The following is a 13,793-nucleotide window of genomic DNA, read 5'->3' as shown; positions in this document are numbered from 1 at the left end:
ACATTTTAGTGTTCAAAAATCAAGTTGTATTGGAAATCCAGCCACACCCATTCACTTACATATTCTCCCCGGCTGCCAGAGTGAGTTGTTTTGACAGAGACTGTATGACTTGCAGAATCAGAAATCTTTATTATGTGGTCTACTGCAGAAAAAGTTTGCCGGCCTCACATCTAAAGAAAAGAGTGGCTACTACACCCAATTTTTAAATTTTATTTATTTATTTATTTGGTTACACTGGGTCTTAGTTGCGGCAGGCGGGCTCCTTAGTTGTGGCGTGCATGTGGGATCTAGTTCCCTGACCAGGGATCGAACCCGGGTCCCCTGCATTGGGAGCGCAGAGCCTTATCCACTGCGTCACCACAGAAGTCCCTACACCCCATTTTTCAAGATGGAAAACTGTGCCACAAATCCGGAGAAAGTCTGGAGGACTTTGGGAGAAGAAAAAAATGCAGACCAAATAAATAAATAAAGCATAGAAATTGTCAAAGCTTTTTTTTTTTTTTTTTTTTTTCCCGGTACGCGGGCTTTTCACTGTTGTGGCCTCTCCCGTTGTGGAGCACAGGCTCCGGACGCGCAGGCGCAGCGGCCATGCTCACGGGTTCCCGGATGTGGGATCTTCCCAGACCGGGGCACGAACCTGCATCCCGTGCATCGGCAGGGGGACTCTCAACCACTGCGCCACCACCAGGGAAGCTCTGTCAAAGCTATTTTTCAAACAACAAACAAACAAACAAACAATGCAGACCAGGGGCCCCGTTGCTTGAAGGCTGGACTCCGAATGGGTTAAATGAAGCTAAGGATAACAATTGCAAAGTTGCTTTGAAATGGAAATGAGCTACAGAGCTGGTAAGACTCCCAGCACCTAGTAGGTTCTCAATAAAATAGCCATTTACAAAAGATCACCTCCCCAGGGCAGGAGCACAGGATCCTGCAGAAAAGGCACTGCTCGCAAGATGTAGACAGCTTCGGTTTAAAAAGACTCTGACAAAGGTCAAAAATAACAGATTGTGGGAGTCTAAGGAAAGGCAATGGTGCGGGCTTGGGCAGACTCAAGGTGAAATCAGCTTTGTTTTAGATTCTTCACTCAGTAAAGGAAAAGCAGAATGCCTACAGCTGCAAGACAGGCGGAGGCTTGCCATGAATGACCTTTTTTTTGTGATTTGCTTTGCTTTGGGCTGAATGAAGGCGACATAAGTTCATGTTTATTCCTTTTTAAGGCTTGCAGCGATTCCAAACACAAAAGAGGGTACAACCATTTCTCTCTCTCTTTTTCTCACTCCCTCCTTCTTTCCCTCCTTTCCCTCCTTCCTTCCTTCCTTCCACCTGATTCCAGATAACAGCCTACACTCTGAGGGTCAGGGGAGGAAACTGAGACTTGGAGAACTTCAGTGATTAGCCCAGGTTTCCGCATCCAAGGCGTGACTTCATCACAAAGCACGGGGCTTCTCTTCTGTGTTCTTTCTACGAGGACGCCTTGCCTCCCTCTCAGCTCTGGCCTAAATGAAAGCCTCCTTATTTATCATTTGGAAACCCCAGGACGTACAGAGCCCAAATCCAAGCTGAAATGAAGGCAATTACCCAGATAATTTAGGTAAACGTTGGGGTTGTGTTGTGAGTGTTTTAACATCCAGGTCTGAATTCTTGGTGTAATTGTTGTTTCCACTTCTCTCCTCATTGCTCTGTTCAAGAGGCAATTCTCCCGACAGCCCCTGTTTGTTTTGTCCGGGTTGAACAGGGCCCAGTAGCTAAGGAGAGCCGGCTAGAACAAAACCCCGGGGGGAAGGAGGCCGGCGGGCAAACTCTAGAGGGCCAAGCCAATTTGTGTTTGAGGTCAATAACCTTTGTGTTTCCATCAAACCCCCATGCATGAGGCACACTCCACCCCTAGCAATTCTACGGTGAAAAAACGCTTGCTTCCAACGTATGAAACATCAAAGCAGCAACCGCACGTGTGCACCTCCGTGTGTGCCCGCCTGTTCGAAAAGAAAATTAAGCAAATAAAGGAGAATTTTTTAAAAACGGAAAATAAACCTTCTCTAATTTCTTTGAAGAAGAGAGTGAATTGTGAAGTCGTTTTGTCCCCTCCTCCTCTTCGCCCCCCAACACACACACACCCAGGCTCCCAATCTGCTTAGGAGGAAAAACAGCTTCAGCTCCTGGAAACCTCATTTCCCTCCTCTTAAAACAGGGCCGATAATAATCCTTGCTTTCTGGGGTTGGTGGGAGATAATATAGATGCAACAGAGAATCCAGGACTGGCATATAGTAAGTCCGATGCCTGCCTGTTCTTATTATCAGGGATGAGGTCTGAGATCGTGTCTGCTAAAGTGGACATAATCCCGTACATTTCCCGAAACAAGGCAACTGCTCCCAGACCTCCCAGCCAGTATCTTTCCTGGTCGGCTAGTACACACAGCGAAACAGGAAGGCTGGTGCCCCACGGACACCCGAACAATGGGAAATCCATGCATTGAAGTTTTATAGGCTGCGGCAGTTTAGTTCAAAAGAAAGAGTCTGGAGGAAAGCAAGCTGGGTCCAATGACATCAGGTAGAAGCAGGGGCTCCGAGTACATAAGCTTCTTGCCCCTGTTCTTATTTATTTATCGCTGCTGCTTGTGCCAGGCAGGGAAGCAGGAGGTTGGCAGGCTTACCCCTCGGTTAGAGATAAGGAGAGGAAGGCCCAGAAGGTCAAGGTTTTATGTTAGGACCTGAAGCCATTTCAGGGCCAGAGAACTCAGTGTTCAGTAAAAACAAGGCCAACTCAGCAAGCAAAAAGGAGGATAAAAATGTTGAGTGTGCATCAAAACATTTGCAGGGACGATCAAAATTGAACAGGTATATTATCTTCAGTCACTTTGTGTCTATGGCAACCTTTCATTTGGAACAGCAGTTCTCACCCCAAACACACATCAGATTTGTATCCAGCCTCAGACTTGTTGAGTCAGAGTTTGGGGGACAGGCCCTGGCCTTGGTACTTCTTAAAAACTCCCTGAGTGTTTCCAAGGAACAACTAAACCACTGATAATGGAGCTATTTTTTTAAAAAATAAATATATTTATTTTTGGCTGCATTGGGTCTTTGTTGCTGTGCGTGGTCTTTCTTTAGTTGCGGTGAGCGGGGGCTACTCTTCATTGAGGTGCGCGGGCTTCTCATTGCGGTGGCTTCTCTTGTTGTAGAGCGCAGGCTCGAGGTGCGAGGGCTCACTAGTTGTGGCTCACGGGCTTAGTTGCTCCGCGGCATGTGGGATCTTCCCAGACCAGGGCTCGAACCCGTGTCCCCTGCATTGGCAGGCGGGTTCTCAACCACTGCGCCACCAGGGAAGTCCCTGATGATGGAGCTATTGATAATCCCTCCAGGGTACTCAAATCTCATTCATAAGTCATGTTTAGCAGAGAAAAAAAGAACACTAATATTTTCTTCTTTTGGAGTCAAAAGAGGCTTTCAAAAGAACAAGAAGGAAGGCATTGAACCCTAGGCCTAAAGTTTGGGTTGTTAGGTTTCTTCCCCAGGGTCTGGTTTCAGTGAATCCATGACCCCCTGGCATCGTAGGCAGAGTTGACGGATAATGCGTAGATGGGCATTTTTCGAGGGAGATGGTCCATCGTTTTCATCAAATTTTCAAAGTAAGTGGGTATCCCTGCCCTTCTTCGCCAACGTTTAAAGGTCACTGTTCCAAGATTAAGTCAAACTAAGTATATTCCAGGAAAGAGATTGTCGAGGGATCAAACTCCATCTCATGGCACTAAATCCGCTGCTGTCATGTTCAGGCCTGGGCTAAAACTGCTCAAGGTCATGGCCTTATCTTCTTGGTTCTCCTGGCTCCACTGACCCTGGTGACCATGCTTCCCCGATGTCTCTCTCTCCCCTCAGTTCCCATGACCCCACGGCCCTCTGGTTCTTCCCCTGCGTCTCTGGCCATCTTCCCATCAGCACACTTGCAGGTTGCTGCTCTTTCCCCATTTGTATGTGATGCAGCCTCTCGATTGCCTCCTCGGTCCTCCTCACCCCTCTGTACACGCGTCTTCCTTGCTCCCTAACCATCACCATGTCGCCAATTTCAAAACCCATCCTCCTCCAGGCAGACAACCAATTTTCTGTCTTGCCACTGAGAAAAGAGAAGTGCTATCCCCTCCCTGCAGGGTCCCTGTGAAGATTAAGACTGACATTGTAAATGACAAGTGAGCCAAACACCGAAGGTCTTCATTTGCTCGGGCTGCTGTAAGAAGGGACCGACTGGGGGCTTCAACAGCATAAACGTATTGTCCCACAACACTGGAGGCTGGAAGCCCAAGATCAAGGAGTTGGCGGAGGTAGTTTCTTCTGAGGCCTCTCTCCTTGGCTTGCAGGCGGCTGTCCAACCAGATGGATTGTCCAAACTCGCACGGTTACAAAGTGGATTCAGATCCCAGAGCTCTCCTCGGCACGCCTGGGTGCCACCGTAGAACGGAATTCCCTGTTTGTTCCGCACAGAAGACGTGACACGCGATGGAAAGCTTTGGGCAGAAGAAGCCAGCTGCGGAAGCAGCTGTGCCTGAGGAACCCAGGGCCTACCAGGTATTGAGCTCCAGGAAGGAGCTTCAGGTGAGCTCCTCCTTTTCCTCTGGACCTCCACATTCATCACTGTGAAATGGGTACAATGGATCAGTGGAATTCCCAAGGCCCTTGGCAACATATCACATTCAGAATCAAGGCCGAATGTCTTGCCCATTTCAGTTCGCTTCCTTTTTTTCTAGAAGGTTCCTCATGTTCAGCACCGAAGTCCTGCCTCACCCAAGGAGCGACTGTGTTTCATTGGCTGAAGGCCATGAGACCTCAGAAAAAATAGGGAAAGCACACGTTTATAGCCAAGGAACCCTGTAACCATCATCTGCTCTTTCCTCTCGACTTCAGCAGCCCCCCCACCCCCCCACCCGCTTCCATTTCCTTTCGGTGCCCGAATTCGTTGTTTTACAAGCTCAGAAGGGACTGCAAACATCCCCTCCCTCATCAGGAATGCCAGCTTTGTTGTCCAATGTCAGGATTGACGCCCGCAGATGGGGGCGTCTTTGGCAAGAGGTTTAATGAGTTTTCCGTCTTCGGGGTGGCGGGCGCTCCCTTGATTCCACGCCCGCTCTCTCCCAGGCTTGGACCGTGGGCTCTGCCGCCAGGCGGTCCCAGAGAACAATCCAGTCTTTCTGGGACTGACATCCATTCTTGGGAGTGGGGAGGAAGTAGCGAGGGTGGGGGCGGGGGCGGGTCCTGCTGACACTGTGGGGAGGCCACAAAAGCTGGCATTACCAGGTCGGTCCCTCCAGTGAGCGCCTTGTTTGTGGGCCCTTGTTTGAGGGTCATAGAGAGCCGGGCTGGGAGGAAATAGGGGAAGAATGCAGTCCCATTGTCCACGGCTGGGAGACTCAAGTGGGTCCCTGGTGAGGTGCCCCCTCCCGGGAGGCTCTCTTGACGACCACTTCAGACAGACCCCCGAGCCTTTGGGGAGTAACGAAAGGCAAGTGGGGCGTGGGTGGCAGCTTGTACACTCCCCCCTGGGGCTCTTGAGGGCTTAGGGCATGAGGTTTTAACTCAGGATCGAGAAGCACCCACACTGTTCACTCTTTTGAAAAAAATGTCCACTTTGTTTTTGGAAAACCTCCCCCGCTCCCCGATTCCGCCCTTGAAATCTCAAAACACGAGGCATTGAGGCATTGAGGAACGGACTCAGAAATAATAAATGGCCAGTATTAGGGACCGAGTCCTTTTTCTGGACAGAAATGGCTCGGTATGTATTCAAGATGGGACCTTTAGATGACCTGGGTCTGTATTTTGGAGGGGGACGTGGCAACCACAATATCGACCCCTCCCGCTCCCCTCAAGCCAGCCTAACACCATAAAGGGAGGCAGGGAGCCCCTGGCTGAGGGAGGGAGTTTACAGAAAACATTCTCAAGCGGGGGTAAAGACTGATTCGGGGGTGGGGGGCAAAAATCTTACTCTATGTAGATATAAAGCAAAGATACACATGCAGTACATACACAGATGTGCAGCGTTTAATATCACAGTATCTGTGATATTAACATTTCCTGGGGTGGGGCCATTAGGGAAAAAAATGTCTAAAAAGTTTCCTTAAGGGGTGCAACAATAAAAAGTTTGAGAAACACTGGCCTAGAGAATATAGATTCTGTCAGAAGGTCTGCATTTAAAACCCAGCTTTCTAGCTTTCTCGCTGTGTGTCCTTGAGCCAGTTACTTAACCTCTCAGAGGTCAGCATTTTCACACTTAAAGCAGAGACTATGCTACAACCCTATCTACAGACTCGGGGCTTTAACACATTGAAAGTGGCTAGAAGATCATCTAGCATCTAGCATTTGGTCACTGTTTGTTATTTTTATCATTAGGAAGGCACAGAATCAACTTTGTCACGTTTTTGTCTTCCGGGACTGGCAGGTAATTATGCCGTCTAGATCTACTAACTTGAAATCCTCAATTTTCAGGCCTCAACTAAGAGATGCAACTGTTAAACAACTGATTAATTCGGGTTTTAATATCAGGCATTGTTTGCTCCAGGGACTCAGAGATGAGGAACACAGGGCCTGCCCTCAAGCGCTACAGGCTACCATTCTGACCCATCACATTTCCTTCATGCCTATTAAAAATGTGGTCCCGCAGAGGCCCTCCTGGGAACATGCAGTTTTATCTGTTATCAATCAATTTACTATCATCATCGTCATCCTTAGAAAATGGTGCCATGTTTCCAACCCGGGTTCTAGCAAAGCTCTTGGGCAGCTCTTCGTTATAATGAGGACCTAACAGCACCTTCCTTTTAACTAAGAGCTGATTATGAGCTGAGTCCTTTGGAAATTTTCTCATAGAAACATCACCCCTTTCCATCAGGAGTAAGTAAACCCCACTTTGCAGATGAGGAAATAGACTTGGAGAAGATATGTGACATCGCCGAGGTCACAGAGTGAGTCAGCAAATGAGATTTGAGCCCAGATTCCCCTGATTCCAAAGCTCTCTGCACAATGCTATCTTCCACAGAGAGCCTCCAAGTTAAAGAGAATAACAAAAGTTTTACTGGTGGTAGGGAGCTACTATAGACCCAGATGTAGCTCCCGCTTCAGACATTACGTCGTGGCCTGTGTTGTACTAAACGCTGATGGTCATTGAAGTATTTGATAATCCCAGAAACGCTTTTTTTTTTTTTTTTTTTTTTTGTGGCCTCTCCCGTTGCAGAGCACAGGCTCCGGACGCACAGGCTCAGAGGCCATGGCTCACGGGCCCAGCCGCTCCGCGGCATGTGGGATCTTCCCGGACTGGGGCACGAACCCGTGTCCCCTGCATTGGCAAGCGGATTCTCAACCACTGCACCACCAGGGAAGCCCCCCAGAAACGCTTTTATTCCCATTCTTCAGTTGGAGAAACTGAGGCTAGGACAAATTAAAGTCATTTGCCTATGATCACATAGTAGGGGAGTGGGAAGGATGGAGTTTGGAGTCTGTGCTTCTAACCACTTCACTCTGTCCCATTCATTCATTCATTCATTCATTCATTTTCCATTCCGTACTGAGGATTTTCTAGACTGATTGCTAGAGTCTCTTCCTATGGCTCCTTCTCCGAAGATTTTCTTTTTTGGTTCCTCTTTGTTCCTCTCTCCCTGGGAAATATGGTTGGAAAGGGAAAATCCTGTTGAGGGATTCACATGAGACACAGGCTGTGAAATGCAGTCCCTTCTCTCCCTCTGACCCGAGTGCTCTGAACTGGAACAAACACATCACCTGTCTGGGTCTCAGTTTCCTCATCACTTCAAACAACGATAATAAGACTGGTCCCAAAGGGTTGTTGTGAAGCCAAAGGAAAGTTTGTGGACAAAACACCCATGAGGAAATTAACACAGGGGAGGGCCTCCCCTGGGAGTGGAGATGCACTTCTGTTGACACTCCTGGAACCTTGAGCAGGGTCAGCTCAAAGAGTGGAGGGGCTGGCGTGGGGCCTCCAGACTCCTGGGACACCCATGTGACTCTCCTGTTTTGGCCATCACGGTACACAGGGACCACGTTTGGGAGAGTTCCATGAAGCTGAGTCATGCACAGAGAAAATGCCTCGGACTAACGTCCAATTTCATTCACCCACTCATTCATTCACTCACTCATTCATTCACTCATTCATTCATTCACTCATTCCTGCACTCATTCAGTCACTTAATTCATTTGCTCTTTTACTCATTAACCCATTCATTCATTCACTCATTCATTCACTCATTCACTCACTCATTCACCAACTTGCTCACTTCCTCAACCACTTAATCATTTAGGCAGATATTCACTCACTCACTCATTCACTCACTCATTTCTTCACTCATTTATCCACTCACTCAATCATTCACTTGCTCATTTACTCACTCCTTCATTCATTCACTCATCCTCTCAGTCACCCATGTGGTCATCTACTGATTTGTTCCTTCTACAACATTTAACACTTTGCTCCCCATGCTTTGCACATTACCTATGGTTGTTTGAAGAAAATGGTCAAGATCACTGCTCAAATTCTAAAGGGGGCAGGGAGATTAAAAATCAAGTAAAAAATGCGCCTGATACATACAGACTGTGATAAGTGCTCTGAAGACTGAACAGACTGATGTGAGAGAGGGGCCACTTAGGAAGAGGGGGACCCGGAAGACCCTCTAAGAGATGACATTAGAAGCAAAACCTAAAAACAATAGAAAACGAGGGGAAGAGCTGGCATCAAAATCAGCACTTTTTCTGACCCCCTTCCCAATAACTTTGCTGCTTTGTTATTAAAATGTAGATAGGGCTCATTGTTTTTTTTTAAAAAAAAACTAAAGATAAAAGATTTATTGGAAGAATGCACTCCCAAAGCGCTTAGCACAAGCCTGGTGAATTTTATCTTTAGCAAAAATATTATTGTTTTGTAACTGAATTTATTATTTTAGAATAGGAAGAACATTTTTTTTCAAGTCCTACCCACGAGGCCCCTCTCCTGCCATCATTTTAATACTTGCAAAATCTGGAAAATATTATGTTTTAGGGCTATATCACCATTCTATCCAAACGAATAGATATTTCATTTGTGATTCTTGTTTTCCCTTAAACCTTTGTAACATTCACCTTAGCATCCCCATCTCCTAGATTTCCCCCAGGAGAAATTCCAAGATTCAGAAGGGCAGGAGGAGAGATAAGCATATTCTTCAGTTTTATGATACATTTCACCAGACTGACCTTCACATTTTCACACTCGCACCAACCCAGAAAGAGAACATCCAAAGAGAACTTTCCTCTCCTTGGCAATCCCAGCTGGCCTCCTGGGGAGGATGGAATTAGGGGTAAAGATCTCTTGTCTTTGTGAGGACAGCTCGACGCCACTGGGTCCAGGACTCCCAGCCCGGGGAAGGGAGATTCTTGGTAGACATTGAAATTCAACCACCTCTCTTTGAAAACAAGGGTGGGATATGACTTTTTAACAGATTGGGGGCCACAGCACCAGGGTCTCAGAAAAACCCCACCCAAGATCCACTAATTTATTCATCTACTGCCTCGTACCTTCCAGAATTTTAAAAGCAGAAAACAAATATTTGTTTATTCATCTTCTTGTCCCCTGAGATCTCAGACCACCTTAAGGTCTGGTGATCGGAGGAATGGACTCAATGAAATATTTCAAACTTTACTAAGTGGAAGGTCTTTTAGAGAGATGACTTGGCGATGAACTGGAATCCAAGGGATGAGGGCTTTATGACATAGATGTTTTGAAAAATCTGGAACTAGATCAAATATCCAAATGTAATGAACTCTCTTGTGCTTCTCATCTAGTTTCAACAATTATCAAACTTTTGGCAGGGACCTTGTCAACATTCTGACTTTTGGGGAGCCCTCACCCCATATCTTAAAATGCACCCACATTACATAGTAAATATAATTTCGTATAAATACAGTTTTGAGTTATGCTTTGGCAAGTTTTGAGTTATGCTTTGGCAAGTTGACATAAAATTATATTTTGTCAACATTATGCGTTCATGATTTTTTTTTTTTTTGCGGTACGCGGGCCTCTCACTGTTGTGGCCTCTCCCGTTGCGGAGCACAGGCTCCGGACGTGCAAGCTCAGCGGCCATGGCTCACGGGCCCAGCCGCTCCGCGGCACGTGGGATCTTCCTGGACCGGGGCACGAACCCGCGTCCCCTGCATCGGCAGGCGGACCCTCAACCACTGCGCCACTAGGGAAGCCCGCGTTCATGAATTTTAATTTGGCAAGTACATCCCCTCAACCACCCCCTGGGGCTCGTCTGAAGAAGGGTGTCCATTATGCTCAGTGGTTAGACTGGACCTGCTTTAGATGTGCAAAATGACACCTGGATCAAGAAAAAAGAGCAATTCCACCTGTTAAAAACTACTTATGACAATGGGCCTTTAGGTCCAGGGGTTCTGGAGGAAGAATTGTCAAAGTTCAGCCAAAATTTCCCTACCAATGGAAAAAAAAAATCAAGGAGGTGAGATTCCGCCCCCCCCCCCCCCCGCCGTGTTTATTTTTGCTATCCTGTCTTGAGCATTCCCTATGTGTCCCAGATTGTGGAAAGTCCTTGCCATTAACATTCAATAATCGTAAAACATCATAGTGCTGGTAGGTATTACTTTTCCTATTGTTTTTGCTGCTTTTATTGACGAGTCAGTTACTCCTGTCACTGATTTTCTTTTTTTTTTTTTCAAAAATCAATTTAATTTCTATTAGCTACAAAGAAATAATTGGAAAATGAAATTAAAATTTGACACAGCAACTTCAAAAACTAGGATATCATTTGAAATGAATTTAACAAAAGATAGGCAAGACTTCCACATTGAAAGTGCAAAATATGACTGAGAGAAATTAAAGGAGAGTTGAATTAATGAGGAAACATACCATGATTATAAATTGGCAGACTTAATATTGTTAAGATGTAAATTCTCCCTAAAATGACGTATAGATTCAGAAAATCCCAATATGTCAGGAGGCTTTTGTGGGTTTTGTTTGCTTGTTTGTTTTCTAGGTTCTTTTCCCATATAGGCCATTACAGAGTACTGAGTAGAGTTCCCTGTGCTAGACAGGAAGTTCTTATTAGTTACCTATTTTTTGTATAGCAGTGTATATATGTCAGTCCCAATCTTCCAATTTATCCTCCCCACCCCCTTATCCCATGTTTGTTTTCTACATCCCTGCTGTCACTGGTTTTCATAAGGAAACACAGGCTCAGAGAGGTAAAATAACTCACCTAAGGTAACACAGCACCTGCTGGAGTCTGAATTCAAGCTCTGGTCTTATCCAGTAGCTGATAAGATCTCTTGTGATCTCTGCTATCTCAAACCCAGCCCCTGGGTGCAGAATTTTGTCTCCTCTGCTTGCAGATAAATCTGTCATCCATTTCACCTTCTCCAAGTTTTAGTGTTCTTTTTGGTTGAACAAAGATAATAGTAAATATCTACTTACCCAGTGGTCACAGGCGTACATCAGGAAATATGTGAGAAAGTCCCTTATAATGAGCAAAGTCTCCCTTAAATGTGAGTTATTCCTCTGTCTCTACTGCTACTTTCACAAGGAAAGGCCAGAAGTAGATAAAAAGGGGATTAACCAGGGAAATGATCCTCTGTCAATGCCAGCAGGTGACATTTTAACCTCGCACTACTGGGTCCCCAGGATTTGGCCCGTTGTCTGTTTGGTGCATAATAGGTGCTCAATCAATATTTACGGGAAAATAAAAAGGAATGGATTCTTAAATGAAAGCATGGGTTCCTAACCTGTGAACCCCAGAGGCTCAAGGGATGGGTTATGAGACTGGCTGTGTGTTCCCATGAATGAGAGGCCACCTACTTTCTGGGTTCTGGGTGTGTGCATTTCCCTGGGTGGAGAATAACAGGCATTCCTGGGATCTTCAAAGGGTCTGTGATTCACAAAAATGTGGGATCAAGTCCTTCCAGCAGTATTTGCCCAGAGAATTTGCCTCCCGGTAAAGTTTTCCTCAAAGTACAAAGTGATAAGAACAGGGTTTAAGAGATAAATAAATAAATAAATAAACGAATAAATGTAATTCGATAGGAATATCTATGTGTACATATATCTCTATATATTTATATAGAGATGTAATGAAATAGCTATATATGCAATTATATGTAATTAAATAACTGTAGATGTATGCATATATATGTTTGTTTCTCAAACCTTATTCAACTGCTCTTGTGTATTTATAGACAAGTATTATATATAAAATTTTCATTTCTGGCAAAAACAGTTATGTAACAGCAACCAGAGACATATTGGACCATGCACGGTTCCACCAGAAAATTGGCGTTCACTTCTCCACTTTCTCTTCTCGTCCTCGCGTTCAGGAATTTGAACGTTGGCTTAGAGTAGACAGTGTTTTGATATTTACTTTTTTTTTTTTTTTTTAGCCACACCGTGGGGCTTGTGGGATCTTAGTTCCCCAACCAGGAAGCAAGCCCAGGCACACGGCAGTAAAAGCGCAGAGTCCTAACCACTGGACTGCCGGGGTTTACTTGTTATTTTGATTGTTATTACTCAACATAATGTGTCTCCCATGTTGCTAGATAGATTTCCTATAATCGTTTTAATCATTATGTAAGAGTCCACTCCCTTATATAATAACTCGCTTAAGACTTAGCTTATTGTGAGAGTTGAGTGAATGTAAAAAATGATCTTGGAACATGGTTCGGCGCATACGAAGTGCTCAACAATGATAACATTACTTTCATTTCATCCTGACAACAAGTTTATGAGGTAGGTATTATTATTACCCTCCTTTTGAGATGAGAAAACTAAGGCAGAGAGAGGTTAGGTAACTTACCCTGAGTCACACAGCTGGTCAGGAATGAAGTCCAAGAAATCAGTGAGTTAACCATTTCTGAACTCCTGAATCTTCTATCTACCCCACCTCCTACCTTGGGGCAGGATTACTTACAGTACAAGGGACCCAGGCCTTTGATATGCTCATTCCATTTGTTTGTCTGGAGATCAGAAGGGAATACTTGGATTTATTTATGTAGTTTCTGACTCCAAAAGGCCTCTTGAGATTAAAGAGATGAGTTATTTAATTGTATTGCTGGGTTAGATGATTACCCCCCAATGGTCAAGACTTTCCTGCTCACCCTGCTGGTTTTATGACCGCAGGCAACGCATTTCAATTTTCAGTTTAAATCTCAAGTTTTTTCATCTCTAAAGCTCTCTTCCCAGAGGCGGGCTTCACTGGCACCAGCACGGTGCAATCTACCAGACTCTGGACCCCTGCCCCCTCTCACTGCATCCATCCAGCACCCCAAGTTCAAATTCATATCCCAGAATCCCCATTCCTGCTTTCCTTCTCCCCCCCTCCCTCCTCTGCTGAGTAACCTATGGTGACTTCCCACTATCTCCAGGAGCAAATCTACTTTTCCTCATCTCTAAATTGAAGAGAATAACACTGTCCAAGTCAGAAGTTTTTTAATGAGGATTCAATAATAGAATACAGTTCTTTAATTTATTTTTTATTTTTAAATTTTATTGACGTATAGTTGATTTACAATGTTGTGTTGATTTCTGTTGTACAGCAAAGTGATTCCGTTATACATACATATATATATATATATTCTTTTTCATATTCTTTTCCAGGATGTTTTTTCACAGGATATTGAATATAGTTTCCTGTGCTGTCCAGTAGGACCTTGTTTATCCATCTTATATACACTAGTTTGCACCTGCTAATCCCAAACTCCCAATCTATCCCTCCCCCACCTCCCCTTGGCAACCACAAGTCCATTCTCTATGTCTGTGAGTCTGTTTCTTTTAT

The sequence above is a fragment of the Kogia breviceps genome, chromosome 15 (genome assembly GCF_026419965.1).
Source record: "Kogia breviceps isolate mKogBre1 chromosome 15, mKogBre1 haplotype 1, whole genome shotgun sequence".
In the NCBI taxonomy this organism is placed as follows: Eukaryota; Metazoa; Chordata; class Mammalia; order Artiodactyla; family Physeteridae; genus Kogia; species Kogia breviceps.
Note: the sequence above shows the minus strand (reverse complement) of the source record.